Source organism: Copadichromis virginalis, linkage group LG14, assembly GCF_057382275.1.
Source record: "Copadichromis virginalis isolate Kocher_CV1m ecotype Utaka linkage group LG14, C_Virginalis_male_GT1.1, whole genome shotgun sequence".
NCBI lineage: Eukaryota > Metazoa > Chordata > Actinopteri > Cichliformes > Cichlidae > Copadichromis > Copadichromis virginalis.
The window spans coordinates 37,221,264-37,246,014 of NC_140631.1; the positions used below are offsets into that span (position 1 = coordinate 37,221,264).

At 36.5% G+C, this 24,751-nt stretch overlaps 1 pseudogene across 1 annotated transcript in view; it reads right to left on the bottom strand.

Moving 5' to 3' along the window:
• LOC146694519 (uncharacterized) overlaps window positions 1-24,751 on the bottom strand; it is a 92,025-nt pseudogene that overhangs the window by 3,410 nt on the left and 63,864 nt on the right. The window lies entirely within an intron of this gene.

Genomic DNA, 24,751 nt, shown 5'->3' on the forward strand with positions numbered 1-24,751 from the left:
ACATGTATTGTTGAATGTTATGGTTGTGACTAGAGATGGACCGATCCGATTGGTATCGGTCCGATACTGACCTAAATTACTGGATCGGATATCGGAGAAAAATAAAAAAAATAAAAAATGTAATCCGATCCATTAAATATCACGAAAGCACCTCGCAAAACTTGCAACACGCCGTAACTCACCTCAGAACGTTAGCACGTCGGAGCAGTATGCATCACGTGATAGAGCGGCTGTGGCATGCGGGACCTGTCGGTGGTCTGGATAGCATTTGGAGCTTCGCTAGCAACCCGGCATTTCATCTCCCATAAAGTTATCCCCGAGAGAAGTAAAGCAAGTGTGTAAGTCCATCTCTGAATGTTTGTAAAGCATTCCTGCGTTAAGCTTAACAAGCGACTGCCTCTTCTTGCTGTTACTTCAATCATGAAACTGCTTAACGATCAGCTGATCGGCTTTTCTGTCGCGAGTCCGTCTCTCTTGTTTGTTTTTGGCCCACTTTGCACCAGAAAGAGGAAACCAGCGGCTGAACAACAGCAGCACGTTTAAGCTTGATAAGCTGTTGTTAGAATGTATTTAATATTACTTTCTACACCAGGATCTTTTTCTACGTAGCTGACGCTGGTAACTGTGCAGGGGCGGATCTTGCAAAGTTTAGCCAGGGGGGCTGATAGGGCATGAACAGGGAAAAGGGGGCACAAAGACATACTTTGAAATGTACATTGTGCCTTGGTTTAGAGTGTCTGGAAGAGTCCTGTCTCAGTCAATTATAGATGATGTGAGAGGGCGGGTGTGTGTGTTTAGGGCACGGATGGCTTGGGGATAGAAGCTCCTCTTGAGTCTCTCTGTCCTTGCCCGGAAGATGCGGAACCTTCTACCAGATTGCAGAAGTTGGAACAGTTTGTTGCCAGGATGGGACGGGTCCTTCAGTATCTGCGCTGCTCTAGTCCGGCATCTCCTGGTGTAGGTGTCCTGAAGCGGGGGGAAGAGCAATCCTGCAGCAGCGTTCTGCTGTACGGATCACTCTCTGGAGAGCTTTTTGGTCCTTCACACAGCTGTTCCCAAACCACGATGTCATGTTCTGTGTGAGGATGCTCTCCACAGCGCCTGTATAGAAAATCCTGAGGATCTTTGGAGAGACCCTGAACTTCCTCAGTTGTCGTAGGTGATACAGGCGCTGCCTAGCCTTTTTGGTCTGGACCTGAATGTGGGCAGCCCATGTCAGGTCTGAGGAGATGTGAACACCAAGATACTTGAAGGACTGCACCCTCTCCACTGGCGCTCCATTGATGATGATGGGCTTGTAGTCTCTGTGCTGACCCCTTCTGAAGTCCACCACCAGCTCCTTGGTCTTGCTGACGTTCAGCTGGAGGTGGTTGTCCTGGCACCACGATGCCAGATTCTTCACTTCATCCATGTAGGCCGCCTCATCGTTGTTGGAGATGGCACCCAACACCACTGTGTCGTCAGCAAACTTCACAATGGTGTTGGAGCCATGGGTGGATTATAAGGATAATTACATGATATATATTTGATATAATCTAGAACAATCTGCCGTGATTATAAACAAATATTCAACTATCCCAGAATTAAACCAGGTCTAAATGAAAAAAGGAGTGAGTATCACTACAAAGATTAACCCACATTGGTCCTAGTACAAGTTTGATATCAGCAAACACCGAGAGCATACCTATGACACCACAGCCATGCTATCATTCAAACACTGATAACAGCATAAATCGAATTAAATCGGGACTTGATGAGACCGTCTGAGTATCACTACAAATATTATGAAGTCGTCTCGTACCAGTTTGCTATCGGTAAACACCGAGAGCATTCACTGTTAGCATAGCACATCCATGTTAGCAGTGTATAAATGGATGGTTTAGCATATATTAGCGCAGGTATCAATAAAGGACTACCGTATTAAACACTTTTACTAACCTCAGGCAGATGGACAGGCGCTCTGCTGGTGGGATTGAGCGCCTGTAATTGGTGTCTAGGCGGGCAATTCTGGGACCGACGCGGGAAAGCAGGTCCTCAAACTGGCCGAGTGACAGACGATGATATCGCTGGAATCTGCCGTCATCCAGGCGCAGCTCCTGTAGCAAATGGTGAAACTCACCAAACTGCTCACGCGTCTCGAGGACCTGATGGACCCAGGTACGGCGAGGACGTCTTTTACGCCGCTGCTCTGCTCTCCACAGTAAATAGAGAAGGGAGACTCTCTCCTCAAGCGCTAGCTCGACAGCTGCCATCTTGCAAAGATACCAGTCTGGCACAACAGATGCGGTCACCGTCGATGAAAAAGTTGTTCCATTTAACAATGTTGCATCTATCTGCATCCAAGCCTCGCAGCTGCTCCAGGATGAGAATTTCCATTTTTGCCTGTTGCAGAATTTCAGGGTTTCTCTCGTTGACTTTAATAGCAACAAATTCGTTGGTTTTTGTATTGCGACATTTGGTTACAATACCAAAGCGCCCTTCTCCAAGGAAACCCTCGACCTCGTAGTGACCTCCCAAAAGGGTCCCTTTAGATATTTCAAGATCATCTATAGAGGAGGATGTGTTGGCTGATGCGTTGACATATTCTTGTTGAGAAAATTCTTCTGAGTATTGGGAACTGCAGCTGATTTTCTGTGATTCTTCTCTTTTACAACTAGAAGGCTGCTGAGAGACCACAAGGTTTTGTCCCCCTGTGCTACTCATGTCAGTGCAGGGAGAACTCTTAGAGAGGCCAGGATTGAAAAAGGGGTGGTGGAAAACCTCCGAGGGTGTTATGCGCTGGTTCGGATCCAATGCTAACATCTCTTTGATTAGGCTGACAAATACATTTTGGATTTTTCCCAACACCCGCTTATCTTCAGTAGTTGTTCAAGGTCATCGAGGCACTTAAGTCTTATGCATCGAGTGTCCTTGGACTGACAACCTGTCTCATCTTGAAATTGTCTTTCGGTCTTAAATGTCCAGCGTTGTCCGTTGTAGTTGTCTTTTATGAAATAGTTATCAGTGTATAAGCCAGAGTCTAAAGCATGATCTGGTGGCTGTCCCTGGGTCTGTATGATGAATTTCAAAACATCATAATCATTTCTCCCAGGGTAGAAAGGAAACCCTGTAGCAAGCTCCACAGCTACCAGCCCCAGGGACCACATGTCTATTGCTTCATTAAATAGACTACCAATCATAACCTCAGGTGCTCTATAACCAACCGTCCCCACACAGTCACCATTGTAACCATACTAAACACAACACCATTGCATTAATCTAGCTAAGTGTAAACAGCAGTAAATACTAAATATTCAACGTTGTTGTGCAGCACGCAGGACAGACAGCGCACAATGTGCTTCGAAGTAGCAGCCAAGAAAGGTGTAATTTAAGTCTACGAGCAGTGAACACCCGTGTGCATACCTGTGTGGATCAGCCACCGATTGTGCAAGTTCCCCCACTTAAAATGATGACAGAGGTCAGTAATTTGCACCAGAGGTACACTTCAACTGTGAGAGACAGAATGTGAAAAAAAAATCCATGAATTCACATGGTAGGATTTGTAAAGAATTTATTCGTAAATCAGGGTGGAAAACAGGGTGGCCCCACTGTAACAACACATGTATTTTGTGAAAAATCACAATTTTGCAACTCAAAACTTTAAGAGGCATAAAAGTAAAACGGTAAAAGATTTGAAAAAGCTGATTTATACCTGAACAGCCCAATAATTTGAGAACATTTTAAAGTTTGAATGGTTCTAGGTGAAAATATGAGGAAGTAGTTAAGTTTCAAAAACAAGCATATTTTAGCAGAATTGCGGAAGTTTCCCATTCATTTCAAAGGGACAAATTAAAGGAAAAAAGTGGAATATTTTAAAAAGTATAATAGCAAAAAATACCAAAAGTCATAGCGTACATTAGCAGAAATAGCAGAATAGTTAAAAATTTGAACGGTGAAAATCGGCTGAAAATTGTGGGACTAGTTAAGTGCCAAAAAACGTACGGAAGCAACTAGAACTAGAAAAATTTGCATTTCCTGCGAAAATGCAGTGTGGATGCTTAAAGCTGAAGCTGTATGCAAAAAGTAGCTGAAAAAGCTGAAAAGTTGCAGAAATTGTAAAAACTTTGCAGAAGCAAAAGAAGTTTGCTAAAATGGAATAACTTAGCAGAACTGCAATATCTTAGAGGAAACATAATACTTGGCAGAAATACAATAGCATAGCAGAATTTAGCAGAAATATTGTAACTTACCAGAAACATGATAACTTCTCAAAAATACAAGAATTTAGGAGAAATAGTATAAGATAACAGAAAGAATATATTTAGCCAAAAATACTTAAACATTACAGAAACACTATGATTTAGAAAAATAGTACAACAGAGCAGAAATATTGTGATTTACCAGAGACACTGTGATGAACTATGAATATTGTAATTTTAAATTGAGACTATGTTTTAGCACAAATATTATAATTTGGCAGAAATACTATAATTTAGCAGAAATACTATATTAAGCACAAATCCTATAAAAAGCAGAAATGGTATGATTAAGCACAAATACTACATTTAGTAGAAATACTTTGTTTTAGCACAAATCCCATAAAAAGCAGAAATACTGTACTATGATTTAGTAGAAAAACTATAATTAATCAGAAATACTAAATTTAGCATAAATACTATATTAAGCACAAATACTATGAAAAGCAGAAATAGTATGATTAAGCATAAATACTACATTTAGCAGAAATACTATATTAAGCACAAATCCTATAAAAGCAGAAATAGTATATTAAGCACAAATCTTATAAAATAGCAGAAACAGTATGATTTAGCACAATAGTAATAAGTTAAACAGAAAAATTGGAAAAGCAAAATGGACAGCTGAAAAAATGCTGAACATGCTGAGGGTCCCTCAAATATACTTGTTAAATGACAAAAATCTGCAAAAAAATTTATTACAGCCACACAATCACAAATATGTACACATGAGGAAACACACATGCACAGAGAGACCCACACACAAGATCCAATTCAGTCAACCAGTCTAAATATATTGAATTTAAATCTTAGAATGAGATCATCCCATTAAAAGCCTTTCTCTCTCTCTCTCTCTCTCTCTCTCTCTCTCTCTCTCTCTCTGTCACACACACACACACACACACACACACACACACACACACACACACACACACACACAGGGAGAGAGAAGTAAGTTTCTAGGTCAGCCTGGGAGCTGGTGAATTTGAATCCACCAATCAGAGAGGCTGTGCACTTTTCCCCACCAAAACAGGTGCATCTGTTTACACACGCAGCAGCACAGAGACACAGGATTTTTGCAGTCTATTTCTCATAGTGACGACTCCCCTCAAACAAATGACCGTAATTTCCTAACCGTAGGGGCTAGAACGGTCATTCTTACACCGTTTTGTTCAGAAGAGATGGGGGAATCTTCAAGTGTTGACAATTTAATATTAAAATATGAATTTTTAGAGATATATGACATGGATGACTTGTTGACTTAGAAGCCACGAATTCCCCAATATGCAAATTTGAATGCCTGAGACCACATATGTGATTGGCTGGCTGGGAAGCCGTGCAGGCCCTGATTTGTGGATTTGAATTCCTCAGCCCTCAGATATGATTGGCTGGCTTAGAAGCCACGAAGGCCCCAATATGCAAATTTGAATGCCTCAGGACACTTATTTGATTGGCTGGGAAACTGTGCAGGCCCTGATTTGAAAATTTGAATGTCTCAGTCCTCACAGAGGATTGGCTGCCTGGGGACCTGGCAGAAATATATAGAAATACTATTATTAAGCATAAATACTACATTTAGTAGAAATACTATGTTTTAGCACAAATACTATAAAAAGAAGAAATACTATAATTTAGCAGAAATACTATATTAAGCACAAATCCTATAAAAAGCAGAAATACTATAATTTAGAACAAATAGTATAAAAAGCAGAAATACTATAATTTAGCAGAAATACTATGTTAGGCACAAATCCTATAAAAAGCAGAAATACTATAATTTAGCAGAAATACTATGTTAGGCACAAATCCTATAAAAAGCAGAAATACTATAATTTAGCAGAAATACTATATTAGGCATAAATCCTATGAAAAGCAGAAATAGTATGATTTAGCAGAAATACTGTATTTAGCACAAGTACCGAAAAGTACCAGAAATACTATGATTTAGCAGAATAGTAATAACTTATTGAAACACAAATGCACAGAGGGACACACAAACACAGGCTCTAATCCAGTCAACCAGTCTAACTATGTTCAATTTAAATCCTACAATGACATGCTGTCAAATAAGGGCAGGGTCCTCTCTCTCCCACTAAACACACACACACACACACACACACACACACACACACACACACACACACACACACACACACACACACAGGGAGAGAGGACTAAGTTTCTAGGTCAGCCTGGGAGCTGCTGAATTTGAATCCACCAATCAGAGAGGCTGTTTACGTTTTCCCGCCAAAACAGGTGCATCTTTTTACACACGCAGCACAGAGACATAGACCTGCTTCTTTCAGTTTATTTCACATAGTGAGGATTCCCCTCAAACAAATGACCATAATTTCCTAACCATAGGGGCTAGAGCGGTCATTCTTACACCGTTTTGTTCAGAAGAGATGGGGGAATCTTCAAGTGTTGACAATTTATCATTAAAATATGAATTATTAGAGATATATGACATGGATGACTTGTTGTCTTAGAAGCCACGAATTCCCCAATATGCAAATTTGAATACCTGGAGCCCACATACATGATTGGCTGGCTGGGAAGCTGTGCAGGCCCTGATTTGTGGATTTGAATTCCTCAGCCCTCAGATATGATTGGCTGGCTTAGAAGCCATGAAGGCCCCAATATGCAAATTTGAATGCCTCAGGACACATATATGATTGGCTGGGAAGCCGTGCAGGCCCTGATTTGAAAATTTGAATTTCTCAGTCCTCACAGAGAATTGGCTGCCTGGGGACCTGGCAGAAATATATAGAAATACTATGATTAAGCATAAATACTACATTTAGTACAAATACTATGTTTTAGCACAAATACTATAAAAAGCAGAAATACTATAATTTAGCAGAAATACTATATTAAGCACAAATCCTATAAAAAGCAGAAATAGGATGATTAAGCATAAACACTACATTTAGTAGAAATACTATGTTTGAGCAAAAATCCTATAAAAAGCAGAAATACTATATTAGGCACAAATCCCATAAAAAGCAGAAATAGTATGATTAAGCATAAATACTACATTTAGTAGAAATACTATGTTTTAGCACAAATAGTATAAAAAGCAGAAATATTGTAATTTAGCAGAAATACTATATTAGGCACAAATCTTATAAAATAGCAGAAATAGTATTATTTAGCACAATAGTAATAAGTTAAACAGAAAAATTGGAAAAGCAAAATGGACAGCTGAAAAAATGCTGAACATGCTGAGGGTCCCTCAAATATACTTGTTAAATGAAAAAATCAGCAAAAAAAATGCACAGGGAGAGAGAAGTAAGTTTCTAGGTCAGCCTGGGAGCTGCTGAATTTGAATCCACCAATCAGAGAGCCTGTGTACTTTTTCCCGCCAAAACATGTGCCTCTTTTTACACACGCAGCACAGAGAGGCACAGGATTATTGCAGCCTATTTCTCATAGTGAGGACTCCCCTCAAACAAATGACCATAATTTCCAAACCGTAGGGGCTAGAGCGGTCATTCTTACACCGTTTTGTTCAGAAGAGATGGGGGAATCTTCCAGTGTTTACAATTTATCATTAAAATATGAATTATTAAAGATATTTGACTTGTAATGCACCATAACTGAGTAGAGCGAAGCAAAAACTGCCTTGACTTGCCCTCAAACAACGCTTTGTGACTTGAAATCTATTTGGAGTATCGATATCATTCTTTCACCGTAAGAGACAGCAGGCTTTGGTGAACAATCATGGAAATTTTCAGGTCTCTGTGGAAATCCAACAAAAAGTTATGACGAGAGAAAAAAGTGGTTCATTTCCAGAGTTTTAAATCTGAAGAAATCTGAGCGAAGGACGAATTTCCTACCCTCAAACAAGTCCAACTCATTTCAGAACGGTAATAGGTGAGAAAGAAATTCTTGAATTGTGAGCGTCAGGGGTGTCTGAAGATATTCGGGGACAAGCCTCATGTCTTAACTTTGCTTCGTTAAGGAGATATGACGATTCGAATATGCCTCTCATTACAGAAATCCAGCGGTGATTTTGAACAAGCTCTCCATTCACTTTATATGGAGAGTTTTCTGACCTTGTGTTAGTCTGAGGAGATTTGCAAAAATTCTATAAATCCCACAACAATGATGGTGACATTTTCTGAAAGCCAGCAAAAATACCTACGTTTTGATGTATAATTTGTGGAAGTTGAGTGAAAATTGAGCAAGTAGCAGGAAGTTGTTCGGACATGAAGTGAAAATGGCAAAACCTTCAGTGGCACACTGGAAGCCAAGAGCATAGCAACCATAACAACCCATGTATTTTGTGAAAAATCACAATTTTGCAACTCAAAACTTTAAGAGGCATAAAAGTAAAACAGTAAAAGATTTGAAAAAGCTGAATCATACCTGAATAGCCCAATAATTTGTGAACATTTTAAAGTTTGAATGGTTGTTCTAGGTGAAAATATGAGGAAGTAGTTAAGTTTCAAAAACAAGCAAATTTTAGCAGAATTGCAGAAGTTTCCCATTCATTTCAATGGGACAAATTAAAGGAAAAAAGTGGAATATTTTAAAAAGTATAATAGTTAAAAATAGCAAAAATCGTAGCGTAAATTAGCAGAAATAGCTGAATAGTTTAAAATTTGAATGGTGAAAATCGGCTGAAAATTGTGGAAGTAGTTAAGTGCCAAAAAGTGTACGGAAGCAACTAGAATAATAACTAGAAAAATTTGCATTTCCTGCGAAAATGCAGTGTGGATGCTTAAAGCTGAAGCTGTATGCAAAAAGTAGCTGAAAAAGCTGAAAAGTTGCAGAAATTGTAAAAACTTTGCAGAAGCAAAAGAAGTTTGCTAAAATGGAATAACTTAGCAGAACTGCAATATCTTAGAGGAAACATAATACTTGGCAGAAATACAATAGCATAGCAGAATTTAGCAGAAATATTGTAACTTACCAGAAACATGATAACTTCTCAAAAATAAAAGAATTTAGGAGAAATAGTATAAGATAACAGAAAGAATATATTTAGCCAAAAATACTTAAACATTACAGAAACACTATGATTTAGAAAAATAGTACAACAGAGCAGAAATATTGTGATTTACCAGAGACACTGTGATGAACTATGAATATTGTAATTTTAAATTAAGACTATGTTTTAGCACAAATATTATAATTTGGCAGAAATACTATAATTTAGCAGAAATACTATATTAAGCACAAATCCTATAAAAAGCAGAAATGGTATGATTAAGCATAAATACTACATTTAGTAGAAATACTTTGTTTTAGCACAAATCCTATAAAAAGCACAAATACTGTACTATGATTTAGTAGAAAAACTATAATTAATCAGAAATACTAAATTTAGCAGAAATACTATGTTAAGCACAAATCCTATGAAAAGCAGAAATAGTATGATTAAGCATAAATACTACATTTAGCAGAAATACTATATTAAGCACAAATCCTATAAAAGCAGAAATAGTATATTAAGCACAAATCTTATAAAATAGCAGAAATAGTATGATTTAGCACAATAGTAATAAGTTAAACAGAAAAATTGGAAAAGCAAAATGGACAGCTGAAAAAATGCTGAACATGCTGAGGGTCCCTCAAATATACTTGTTAAATGACAAAAATCTGCAAAAAAATTTATTACAGCCACACAATCACAAATATGTACACATGAGGAAACACACATGCACAGAGAGACCCACACACAAGATCCAATTCAGTCAACCAGTCTAAATATATTGAATTTAAATCTTAGAATGAGATCATCCCATTAAAAGCCTTTCTCTCTCTCCCTCTCTCTCTCTCTCTCTGTCACACACACACACACAAACACACACACACACACACACACACACACACACACACACACACACACACACACAGGGAGAGAGAAGTAAGTTTCTAGGTCAGCCTGGGAGCTGGTGAATTTGAATCCACCAATCAGAGAGGCTGTGCACTTTTCCCCACCAAAACAGGTGCATCTGTTTACACACGCAGCAGCACAGAGAGACACAGGATTTTTGCAGTCTATTTCTCATAGTGACGACTCCCCTCAAACAAATGACCGTAATTTCCTAACCGTAGGGGCTAGAACGGTCATTCTTACACCGTTTTGTTCAGAAGAGATGGGGGAATCTTCAAGTGTTGACAATTTAATATTAAAATATGAATTTTTAGAGATATATGACATGGATGACTTGTTGACTTAGAAGCCACGAATTCCCCAATATGCAAATTTGAATGCCTGAGACCACATATGTGATTGGCTGGCTGGGAAGCCGTGCAGGCCCTGATTTGTGGATTTGAATTCCTCAGCCCTCAGATATGATTGGCTGGCTTAGAAGCCACGAAGGCCCCAATATGCAAATTTGAATGCCTCAGGACACTTATTTGATTGGCTGGGAAACTGTGCAGGCCCTGATTTGAAAATTTGAATGTCTCAGTCCTCACAGAGGATTGGCTGCCTGGGGACCTGGCAGAAATATATAGAAATACTATTATTAAGCATAAATACTACATTTAGTAGAAATACTATGTTTTAGCACAAATACTATAAAAAGAAGAAAAACTATAATTTAGCAGAAATACTATATTAAGCACAAATCCTATAAAAAGCAGAAATAGGATGATTAAGCATAAACACTACATTTAGTAGAAATACTATGTTTGAGCAAAAATCCTATAAAAAGCAGAAATACTGTAATTTAGCAGAAATACTATATTAGGCACAAATAGTATAAAAAGCAGAAATACTATATTAGGCACAAATCCCATAAAAAGCAGAAATAGTATGATTAAGCATAAATACTACATTTAGTAGAAATACTATGTTTTAGCACAAATAGTATAAAAAGCAGAAATACTGTAATTTAGCAGAAATACTATATTAGGCACAAATCTTATAAAATAGCAGAAATAGTATTATTTAGCACAATAGTAATAAGTTAAACAGAAAAATTGGAAAAGCAAAATGGACAGCTGAAAAAATGCTGAACATGCTGAGGGTCCCTCAAATATACTTGTTAAATGAAAAAATCAGCAAAAAAATGCACAGGGAGAGAGAAGTAAGTTTCTAGGTCAGCCTGGGAGCTGCTGAATTTGAATCCACCAATCAGAGAGCCTGTGTACTTTTTCCCGCCAAAACATGTGCCTCTTTTTACACACGCAGCACAGAGAGGCACAGGATTATTGCAGCCTATTTCTCATAGTGAGGACTCCCCTCAAACAAATGACCATAATTCCCAAACCGTAGGGGCTAGAGCGGTCATTCTTACACCGTTTTGTTCAGAAGAGATGGGGGAATCTTCCAGTGTTTACAATTTATCATTAAAATATGAATTATTAAAGATATTTGACTTGTAATGCACCATAACTGAGTAGAGCGAAGCAAAAACTGCCTTGACTTGCCCTCAAACAACGCTTTGTAACTCGAAATCTATTTGGAGTATCGATATCATTCTTTCACCGTAAGAGACAGCAGGCTTTGGTGAACAGTCATGGAAATTTTCAGGTCTCTGTGGAAATCCAAAAAAAAATTATGACGAGAGAAAAAAGTGGTTCATTTCCACAGTTTGAAATCTGAAGAAATCTGAGCGAAGGACGAATTTCCTACCCTCAAACAAGTCCAACTCATTTCAGAACGGTAATAGGTGAGAAAGAAATTCTTGAATTGTGAGCGTCAGGGGTGTCTGAAGATATTCGGGGACAAGCCTCATGTCTTAAAGTCGCTTCGTTAAGGAGATATGACGATTCGAATATGCCTCTCATTACAGAAATCCAGCGATGATTTTGAACAAGCTCTCCATTGACTTTATATGGAGAGTTTTGAGACCTTGTGTTGGTCTGAGGAGATTTGCAAAAATTCTATAAATCCCACAACAATGATAGTGACATTTTCTGAAAGCCAGCAAAAATACCTACGTTTTGATGTATAATTTGTGGAAGTTGAGTGAAAATTGAGCAAGTAGCAAGAAGTTGTTCGGACATGAAGTGAAAATTGCAAAACCTTCAGTGGCACACTGGAAGCCAAGAGCATAGCAACCATAACAACGCATGTATTTTGTGAAAAATCACAATTTTGAAACTCAAAACTTTAAGAGGCATAAAAGTAAAACAGTAAAAGATTTGAAAAAGCTGAATCATACCTGAATAGCCCAATAATTTATGAACATTTTAAAGTTTGAATGGTTGTTCTAGGTGAAAATATGAGGAAGTAGTTAAGTTTCAAAAACAAGCAAATTTTAGCAGAATTGCAGAAGTTTCCCATTCATTTCAATGGGACAAATTAAAGGAAAAAAGTGGAATATTTTAAAAAGTATAATAGTTAAAAATAGCAAAAATCGTAGCAAGAAAGAGCAAAAATAGCAGAATAGTTTAAAATTTGAACGGTGAAAATCGGCTGAAAATTGTGGAAGTAGTTAAGTGCCAAAAAGTGTACGGAAGCAACTAGAATAATAATAATAATAATAATAATAATAAAGAATAAAGAGAAACAGGAACTCAATAGTGTGGATGCTTAAAGCATCCACACAATAATAACTAGAAAAATTTGCATTTCCTGCGAAAATGCAGTGTGGATGCTTAAAGCTGAAGCTGTATGCAAAAAGTAGCTGAAAAAGCTGAAAAGTTGCAGAAATTGTAAAAACTTTGCAGAAGCAAAGGAACTTTGCTAAAATGGAATAACTTAGCAGAACTGCAATATCTTAGAGGAAACATAATACTTGGCAGAAATACAATAGCATAGCAGAATTTAGCAGAAATATTGTAACTTACCAGAAACATGATAACTTCTCAAAAATACAAGAATTTAGGAGAAATAGTATAAGATAACAGAAAGAATATATTTAGCCAAAAATACTTAAACATTACAGAAACACTATGATTTAGAAAAATAGTACAACAGAGCAGAAATATTGTGATTTACCAGAGACACTGTGATGAACTATGAATATTGTAATTTTAAATTGAGACTATGTTTTAGCACAAATATTATAATTTGGCAGAAATACTATAATTTAGCAGAAATACTATATTAAGCACAAATCCTATAAAAAGCAGAAATGGTATGATTAAGCACAAATACTACATTTAGTAGAAATACTTTGTTTTAGCACAAATCCCATAAAAAGCAGAAATACTGTACTATGATTTAGTAGAAAAACTATAATTAATCAGAAATACTAAATTTAGCAGAAATACTATATTAAGCACAAATACTATGAAAAGCAGAAATAGTATGATTAAGCATAAATACTACATTTAGCAGAAATACTATATTAAGCACAAATCCTATAAAAGCAGAAATAGTATATTAAGCACAAATCCTATAAAAGCAGAAATAGTATATTAAGCACAAATCTTATAAAATAGCAGAAATAGTGTGATTTAGCACAATAGTAATAAGTTAAACAGAAAAATTGGAAAAGCAAAATGGACAGCTGAAAAAATGCTGAACATGCTGAGGTTCCCTCAAATATACTTGTTAAATGACAAAAATCAGCAAAAAAATTTATGACTGCCACACAATTACAAATATGTACACATGAGGAAACACACATGCACAGAGAGACACACACACAAGATCCAATTCAGTCAACCAGTCTAAATATATTGAATTTGAATCTTACAATGGGATCATCCCATTAAAAGGCTTTCTCTCTCTCTCTCTCTCTCTCTCTGTCACACACACACACACACACACACACACACACACACACACACACACACACACACACAGGGAGAGAGAAGTAAGTTTCTAGGTCAGCCTGGGAGCTGGTGAATTTGAATCCACCAATCAGAGAGGCTGTGCACTTTTCCCCACCAAAACAGGTGCATCTGTTTACACACGCAGCAGCACAGAGACACAGGATTTTTGCAGTCTATTTCTCATAGTGACGACTCCCCTCAAACAAATGACCGTAATTTCCTAACCGTAGGGGCTAGAACGGTCATTCTTACACCGTTTTGTTCAGAAGAGATGGGGGAATCTTCAAGTGTTGACAATTTAATATTAAAATATGAATTTTTAGAGATATATGACATGGATGACTTGTTGACTTAGAAGCCACGAATTCCCCAATATGCAAATTTGAATGCCTGAGACCACATATGTGATTGGCTGGCTGGGAAGCCGTGCAGGCCCTGATTTGTGGATTTGAATTCCTCAGCCCTCAGATATGATTGGCTGGCTTAGAAGCCACGAAGGCCCCAATATGCAAATTTGAATGCCTCAGGACACTTATTTGATTGGCTGGGAAACTGTGCAGGCCCTGATTTGAAAATTTGAATGTCTCAGTCCTCACAGAGGATTGGCTGCCTGGGGACCTGGCAGAAATATATAGAAATACTATTATTAAGCATAAATACTACATTTAGTAGAAATACTATGTTTTAGCACAAATACTATAAAAAGAAGAAATACTATAATTTAGCAGAAATACTATATTAAGCACAAATCCTATAAAAAGCAGAAATACTATAATTTAGAACAAATAGTATAAAAAGCAGAAATACTATAATTTAGCAGAAATACTATGTTAGGCACAAATCCTATAAAAAGCAGAAATACTATAATTTAGCAGAAATACTATGTTAGGCACAAATCCTATAAAAAGCAGAAATACTATAATTTAGCAGAAATACTATATTAGGCATAAATCCTATGAAAAGCAGAAATAGTATGATTTAGCAGAAATACTGTATTTAGCACAAGTACCGAAAAGTACCAGAAATACTATGATTTAGCAGAATAGTAATAACTTATTGAAACACAAATGCACAGAGGGACACACAAACACAGGCTCTAATCCAGTCAACCAGTCTAACTATGTTCAATTTAAATCCTACAATGACATGCTGTCAAATAAGGGCAGGGTCCTCTCTCTCCCACTAAACACACACACACACACACACACACACACACACACACACACACACACACACACACACACACAGGGAGAGAGGACTAAGTTTCTAGGTCAGCCTGGGAGCTGCTGAATTTGAATCCACCAATCAGAGAGGCTGTTTACGTTTTCCCGCCAAAACAGGTGCATCTTTTTACACACGCAGCACAGAGACATAGACCTGCTTCTTTCAGTTTATTTCACATAGTGAGGATTCCCCTCAAACAAATGACCATAATTTCCTAACCATAGGGGCTAGAGCGGTCATTCTTACACCGTTTTGTTCAGAAGAGATGGGGGAATCTTCAAGTGTTGACAATTTATCATTAAAATATGAATTATTAGAGATATATGACATGGATGACTTGTTGTCTTAGAAGCCACGAATTCCCCAATATGCAAATTTGAATACCTGGAGCCCACATACATGATTGGCTGGCTGGGAAGCTGTGCAGGCCCTGATTTGTGGATTTGAATTCCTCAGCCCTCAGATATGATTGGCTGGCTTAGAAGCCATGAAGGCCCCAATATGCAAATTTGAATGCCTCAGGACACATATATGATTGGCTGGGAAGCCGTGCAGGCCCTGATTTGAAAATTTGAATTTCTCAGTCCTCACAGAGAATTGGCTGCCTGGGGACCTGGCAGAAATATATAGAAATACTATGATTAAGCATAAATACTACATTTAGTACAAATACTATGTTTTAGCACAAATACTATAAAAAGCAGAAATACTATAATTTAGCAGAAATACTATATTAAGCACAAATCCTATAAAAAGCAGAAATAGGATGATTAAGCATAAACACTACATTTAGTAGAAATATTATGTTTGAGCAAAAATCCTATAAAAAGCAGAAATACTATATTAGGCACAAATCCCATAAAAAGCAGAAATAGTATGATTAAGCATAAATACTACATTTAGTAGAAATACTATGTTTTAGCACAAATAGTATAAAAAGCAGAAATACTGTAATTTAGCAGAAATACTATATTAGGCACAAATCTTATAAAATAGCAGAAATAGTATGATTTAGCACAATAGTAATAAGTTAAACAGAAAAATTGGAAAAGCAAAATGGACAGCTGAAAAAATGCTGAACATGCTGAGGGTCCCTCAAATATACTTGTTAAATGAAAAAATCAGCAAAAAAATGCACAGGGAGAGAGAAGTAAGTTTCTAGGTCAGCCTGGGAGCTGCTGAATTTGAATCCACCAATCAGAGAGCCTGTGTACTTTTTCCCGCCAAAACAGGTGCATCTTTTTACACACGCAGCAGAGAGAGGCACAGGATTATTGCAGCCTATTTCTCATAGTGAGGACTCCCCTCAAACAAATGACCATAATTCCCAAACCGTAGGGGCTAGAGCGGTCATTCTTACACCGTTTTGTTCAGAAGAGATGGGGGAATCTTCCAGTGTTTACAATTTATCATTAAAATATGAATTATTAAAGATATTTGACTTCTAATGCACCATAACTGAGTAGAGCGAAGCAAAAACTGCCTTGACTTGCCCTCAAACAACGCTTTGTAACTCGAAATCTATTTGGAGTATCGATATCATTCTTTCACCGTAAGAGACAGCAGGCTTTGGTGAACAGTCATGGAAATTTTCAGGTCTCTGTGGAAATCCAAAAAAAAATTATGACGAGAGAAAAAAGTGGTTCATTTCCAGAGTTTTAAATCTGAAGAAATCTGAGCGAAGGACGAATTTCCTACCCTCAAACAAGTCCAACTCATTTCAGAACGGTAATAGGTGAGAAAGAAATTCTTGAATTGTGAGCGTCAGGGGTGTCTGAAGATATTCGGGGACAAGCCTCATGTCTTAAAGTCGCTTCGTTAAGGAGATATGACGATTCGAATATGCCTCTCATTACAGAAATCCAGCGATGATTTTGAACAAGCTCTCCATTGACTTTATATGGAGAGTTTTGAGACCTTGTGTTGGTCTGAGGAGATTTGCAAAAATTCTATAAATCCCACAACAATGATAGTGACATTTTCTGAAAGCCAGCAAAAATACCTACGTTTTGATGTATAATTTGTGGAAGTTGAGTGAAAATTGAGCAAGTAGCAAGAAGTTGTTCGGACATGAAGTGAAAATTGCAAAACCTTCAGTGGCACACTGGAAGCCAAGAGCATAGCAACCATAACAACGCATGTATTTTGTGAAAAATCACAATTTTGCAACTCAAAACTTTAAGAGGCATAAAAGTAAAACAGTAAAACATTTGAAAAAGCTGAATCATACCTGAATAGCCCAATAATTTGTGAACATTTTAAAGTTTGAATGGTTGTTCTAGGTGAAAATATGAGGAAGTAGTTAAGTTTCAAAAACAAGCAAATTTTAGCAGAATTGCAGAAGTTTCCCATTCATTTCAATGGGACAAATTAAAGGAAAAAAGCTTAATATTTTAAAAAGTATAATAGTTAAAAATAGCAAAAATCGTAGCGTACATTAGCAGAAATAGCAGAATAGTTTAAAATTTGAACGGTGAAAATCGGCTGAAAATTGTGGAAGTAGTTAAGTGCCAAAAAGTGTACGGAAGCAACTAGAATAATAACTAGAAAAATTTGCATTTCCTGCAAAAATGCAGTGTGGATGCTTAAAGCTGAAGCTGTATGCAAAAAGTAGCTGAAAAAGCTGAAAAGTTGCAGAAATTGTAAAAACTTTGCAGAAGCAAAAGAAGTTTGCTAAAATGGAATAACTTAGCAGAACTGCAATATCTTAGAGGAAACATAATACTTGGCAGAAATACAATAGCATAGCAGAATTTAGCAGAAATATTGTAACTTACCAGAAACATGATAACTTCTCAAAAATACAAGAATTTAGGAGAAATAGTATAAGATAACAGAAAGAATATATTTAGCCAAAAATACTTAAACATTACAGAAACACTATGATTTAGAAAAATAGTACAACAGAGCAGAAATATTGTGATTTACCAGAGACACTGTGATGAACTATGAATATTGTAATTTTAAATTAAGACTATGTTTTAGCACAAATATTATAATTTGGCAGAAATACTATAATTTAGCACAAATACTATAAAAAGCACAAATCCTATAAAAAGCAGAAATGGTATGATTAAGCACAAATACTACATTTAGTAGAAATACTTTGTTTTAGCACAAATCCCATAAAAAGCAGAAGTACTGTATTATGATTTAGTAGAAAAACTATAATTAATCAGAAATACTAAATTTAGCAGAAATACTATATTAAGCACAAATACTATGAAAAGCAGAAATAGTATGATTAAGCATAAATACTACATTTAGCAGAAATACTATATTAAGCACAAATCCTATAAAAAGCAGAAATACTATATTAAGCACAAATCCTATAAAAGCAGAAATAGTATATTAAGCACAAATCTTATAAAATAGCAGAAATAGTATGATTTAGCACAATAGTAATAAGTTAAACAGAAAAATTGGAAAAGCAAAATGGACAGCTGAAAAAATGCTGAACATGCTGAGGGTCCCTCAAATATACTTGTTAAATGACAAAAATCTGCAAAAAAATTTATTACAGCCACACAATCACAAATATGTACACATGAGGAAACACACATGCACAGAGAGACCCACACACAAGATCCAATTCAGTCAACCAGTCTAAATATATTGAATTTAAATCTTAGAATGAGATCATCCCATTAAAAGCCTTTCTCTCTCTCTCTCTCTCTCTCTCTCTCTCTCTCTCTCTCTCTGTCACACACACACACACACACACACACACACACACACAGGGAGAGAGAAGTAAGTTTCTAGGTCAGCCTGGGAGCTGGTGAATTTGAATCCACCAATCAGAGAGGCTGTGCACTTTTCCCCACCAAAACAGGTGCATCTGTTTACACACGCAGCAGCACAGAGAGACACAGGATTTTTGCAGTCTATTTCTCATAGTGACGACTCCCCTCAAACAAATGACCGTAATTTCCTAACCGTAGGGGCTAGAACGGTCATTCTTACACCGTTTTGTTCAGAAGAGATGGGGGAATCTTCAAGTGTTGACAATTTAATATTAAAATATGAATTTTTAGAGATATATGACATGGATGACTTGCTGACTTAGAAGCCACGAATTCCCCAATATGCAAATTTGAATGCCTGAGACCACATATGTGATTGGCTGGCTGGGAAGCCGTGCAGGCCCTGATTTGTGGATTTGAATTCCTCAGTCCTCAGATATGATTGGCTGGCTTAGAAGCCACGAAGGCCCCAATATGCAAATTTGAATGCCTCAGGACACTTATTTGATTGGCTGGGAAACTGTGCAGGCCCTGATTTGAAAATTTGAATGTCTCAGTCCTCACAGAGGATTGGCTGCCTGGGGACCTGGCAGAAATATATAGAAATACTATGATTAAGCATAAATACTACATTTAGCAGAAATACTATATTAAGCACAAATCCTATAAAAAGCAGGAATACTATAATTTAGCAGAAATACTATATTAAGCACAAATCCTATAAAAAGCAGAAATACTATATTAGGTACAAATCCTATAAAAAGCAGAAATACTATATTAGGCACAAATCCTATAAAAAGCAGAAATACTATATTAGGCACAAATAGTATAAAAAGCAGAAATACTATAATTTAGCAGAAATACTATGTTAGGCACAAATCTTATAAAAAGAATAAATACTATAATTTAGCAGAAATACTATATTAGGCACAAATCTTATGAAAAGCAGAAATAGTATGATTTAGCAGAAATACTGTATTTAGCACAAGTACCGAAAAGTACCAGAAATACTATGATTTAGCAGAATAGTAATAACTTACAAAATTACAAATATGGAGGCATATTGAAACAGAAATGCACAGAGGGACACACAAACACAGGCTCTAATCCAGTCAACCAGTCTAACTATATTCAATTTAAATCCTACAATGACATGCTGCCAAATAAGGGCAGGGTCCTCTCTCTCCCACTAAACACACACACACACACACACACACACACACACACACACACACACACACACACACACACACACACACAGACAGACACAGAGGGAGAGAGCTGCCGAATTTAAATCCACCAATCAGAGTGGCTGTTTACGTTTTCCCGCCAAAACAGGTGCATCTTTTTACACACGCAGCACAGAGAGGCACAGGATTATTGCAGCCTATTTCTCATAGTGAGGACTCCCCACAAACAAATGACCATAATTTCCTAACCGTAGGGGCTAGAACGGTCATTCTTAAACCGTTTTGTTCAGAAGAGATGGGGGAATCTTCCAGTGTTAACAATTTATCATTAAAATGTGAATTTTTAGAGATATACGACATGGATGACTTGTTGACTTAGAAGCCACGAATTCCCCAATATGCAAATTTGAATGCCTGAGGCCACATATATGATTGGCTGGCTGGGAAGCCGTGCAGGCCCTGATTTGTGGATTTGAATTCCTCAGCCCTCAGATATGATTGGCTGGCTTAGAAGCCATGAAGGCCCCAATATGCAAATTTGAATGCCTCAGGACACATATATGATTGGCTGGGAAACCGTGCAGGCCCTGATTTGAAAATTTGAATGTCTAAGTCCTCACAGAGGATTGGCTGCCTGGGGACCTGGCAGAAATATATAGAAATACTATGATTAAGCATAAATACTACATTTAGTAGAAATACTATGTTTTAGCACAAATACTATAAAAAGCAGAAATACTATAATTTAGCAGAAATACTATATTAAGCACAAATCCTATAAAAAGCAGAAATAGGATGATTAAGCATAAACACTACATTTAGTAGAAATATTATGTTTGAGCAAAAATCCTATAAAAAGCAGAAATACTATATTAGGCACAAATCCCATAAAAAGCAGAAATAGTATGATTAAGCATAAATACTACATTTAGTAGAAATACTATGTTTTAGCACAAATAGTATAAAAAGCAGAAATACTGTAATTTAGCAGAAATACTATATTAGGCACAAATCTTATAAAATAGCAGAAATAGTATGATTTAGCACAATAGTAATCAGTTAAACAGAAAAATTGGAAAAGCAAAATGGACAGCTGAAAAAATGCTGAACATGCTGAGGGTCCCTCAAATATACTTGTTAAATGAAAAAATCAGCAAAAAAATGCACAGGGAGAGAGAAGTAAGTTTCTAGGTCAGCCTGGGAGCTGCTGAATTTGAATCCACCAATCAGAGAGCCTGTGTACTTTTTCCCGCCAAAACAGGTGCCTCTTTTTACACACGCAGCACAGAGATGCACAGGATTATTGCAGCCTATTTCTCATAGTGAGGACTCCCCTCAAACAAATGACCATAATTTCCAAACCGTAGGGGCTAGAGCGGTCATTCTTACACCGTTTTGTTCAGAAGAGATGGGGGAATCTTCCAGTGTTTACAATTTATCATTAAAATATGAATTATTAAAGATATTTGACTTCTAATGCACCATAACTGAGTAGAGCGAAGCAAAAACTGCCTTGACTTGCCCTCAAACAACGCTTTGTAACTCGAAATCTATTTGGAGTATCGATATCATTCTTTCACCGTAAGAGACAGCAGGCTTTGGTGAACAGTCATGGAAATTTTCAGGTCTCTGTGGAAATCCAAAAAAAAGTTATGACGAGAGAAAAAAGTGGTTCATTTCCAGAGTTTTAAATCTGAAGAAATCTGAGCGAAGGACGAATTTCCTACCCTCAAACAAGTCCAACTCATTTCAGAACGGTAATAGGTGAGAAAGAAATTCTTGAATTGTGAGCGTCAGGGGTGTCTGAAGATATTCGGGGACAAGCCTCATGTCTTAAAGTCGCTTCGTTAAGGAGATATGACGATTCGAATATGCCTCTCATTACAGAAATCCAGCGATGATTTTGAACAAGCTCTCCATTGACTTTATATGGAGAGTTTTGAGACCTTGTGTTGGTCTGAGGAGATTTGCAAAAATTCTATAAATCCCACAACAATGATAGTGACATTTTCTGAAAGCCAGCAAAAATACCTACGTTTTGATGTATAATTTGTGGAAGTTGAGTGAAAATTGAGCAAGTAGCAAGAAGTTGTTCGGACATGAAGTGAAAATTGCAAAACCTTCAGTGGCACACTGGAAGCCAAGAGCATAGCAACCATAACAACGCATGTATTTTGTGAAAAATCACAATTTTGCAACTCAAAACTTTAAGAGGCATAAAAGTAAAACAGTAAAAGATTTCAAAAAGCTGAATCATACCTGAATAGCCCAATAATTTATGAACATTTTAAAGTTTGAATGGTTGTTCTAGGTGAAAATATGAGGAAGTAGTTAAGTTTCAAAAACAAGCAAATTTTAGCAGAATTGCAGAAGTTTCCCATTCATTTCAATGGGACAAATTAAAGGAAAAAAGTGGAATATTTTAAAAAGTATAATAGTTAAAAATAGCAAAAATCGTAGCGTAAATTAGCAGAAATAGCAGAATAGTTTAAAATTTGAACGGTGAAAATCGGCTGAAAATTGTGGAAGTAGTTAAGTGCCAAAAAGTGTACGGAAGCAACTAGAATAATAATAATAATAAAGAATAAAGAGAAACAGGAACTCAATAGTGTGGATGCTTAAAGCATCCACACAATAATAAAGAATAAAGAGAAACAGGAACTCAATAGTGTGGATGCTTAAAGCATCCACACAACTAGAAAAATTTGCATTTCCTGCGAAAATGCAGTGTGGATGCTTAAAGCTGAAGCTGTATGCAAAAAGTAGCTGAAAAAGCTGAAAAGTTGCAGAAATTGTAAAAACTTTGCAGAAGCAAAAGAAGTTTGCTAAAATGGAATAACTTAGCAGAACTGCAATATCTTAGAGGAAACATAATACTTGGCAGAGATACAATAGCATAGCAGAATTTAGCAGAAATATTGTAACTTACCAGAAACATGATAACTTCTCAAAAATACAAGAATTTAGGAGAAATAGTATAAGATAACAGAAAGAATATATTTAGCCAAAAATACTTAAACATTACAGAAACACTATGATTTAGAAAAATAGTACAACAGAGCAGAAATATTGTGATTTACCAGAGACACTGTGATGAACTATGAATATTGTAATTTTAAATTGAGACTATGTTTTAGCACAAATATTATAATTTGGCAGAAATACTATAATTTAGCAGAAATACTATATTAAGCACAAATCCTATAAAAAGCAGAAATGGTATGATTAAGCACAAATACTACATTTAGTAGAAATACTTTGTTTTAGCACAAATCCCATAAAAAGCAGAAATACTGTACTATGATTTAGTAGAAAAACTATAATTAATCAGAAATACTAAATTTAGCAGAAATACTATATTAAGCACAAATACTATGAAAAGCAGAAATAGTATGATTAAGCATAAATACTACATTTAGCAGAAATACTATATTAAGCACAAATCCTATAAAAAGCAGAAATGGTATGATTAAGCACAAATACTACATTTAGTAGAAATACTTTGTTTTAGCACAAATCCCATAAAAAGCAGAAATACTGTACTATGATTTAGTAGAAAAACTATAATTAATCAGAAATACTAAATTTAGCAGAAATACTATATTAAGCACAAATACTATGAAAAGCAGAAATAGTATTGTTGGGTCTAAACTCAGACCCCGCTGTATCTAAGACTTATTCCCATGAAAGAAAAGCAAGGCAACAACGTTCGATTTCTTGCGCAAGGGAGGCCTCTCGTCTGTGACCAGCACGTTGAAATGACCACACTGGTGGCCTCCTCTCGCCGCCTTTTATTGACAAACTTCAAACAATAGTTTACAAAACACCTCCCCTTGCAACCCCCCTTTGGTTACAAAGACAAGGCACTGTATGTAAATGTATACACTGAGTGTGTGTGTGTGTGTGAGAATGTGTGTGTGTGTGAGAATGTGTGTGTGTGTGTGTGTGTGTGTGTGTGTGTGTGTGTGTGTGTGTGTGTGTGTGTGTGTGTGTGTGTGTGTGTGTGTGTTTGTTTGTTGGTTGGTCAAAGGGTCATAAAACCTAAAAGCAGGAACAACATCCTTGGTCATAAAGAGGGTAGTCTTCCCCCACACCCAATGTATGGTTTACCAAAGATAACACAGTGAAACCATACAAAGGGTAGGAAGCTCTACCAAACATCAAACAGATCTTCAAGTTAGGATGTATCTACAATAAAACCTCCCCCAGCACAGAGTGGCTGGAGAGGTGGTCAGGATCAAAGGAATGGCTTTGATCCTACTGCTTAAACTAAGACTATACAAATTTAAGAAACACAATGGCGACATTCAACAATTAGACTTAACAAGTATGATTAAGCATAAATACTACATTTAGCAGAAATACTATATTAAGCACAAATCTTATAAAAAGCAGAAATACTATATTAAGCACAAATCCTATAAAAGCAGAAATAGTATATTAAGCACAAATCTTATAAAATAGCAGAAATAGTGTGATTTAGCACAATAGTAATAAGTTAAACAGAAAAATTGGAAAAGCAAAATGGACAGCTGAAAAAATGCTGAACATGCTGAGGTTCCCTCAAATATACTTGTTAAATGACAAAAATCAGCAAAAAAATTTATGACTGCCACACAATTACAAATATGTACACATGAGGAAACACACATGCACAGAGAGACACACACAC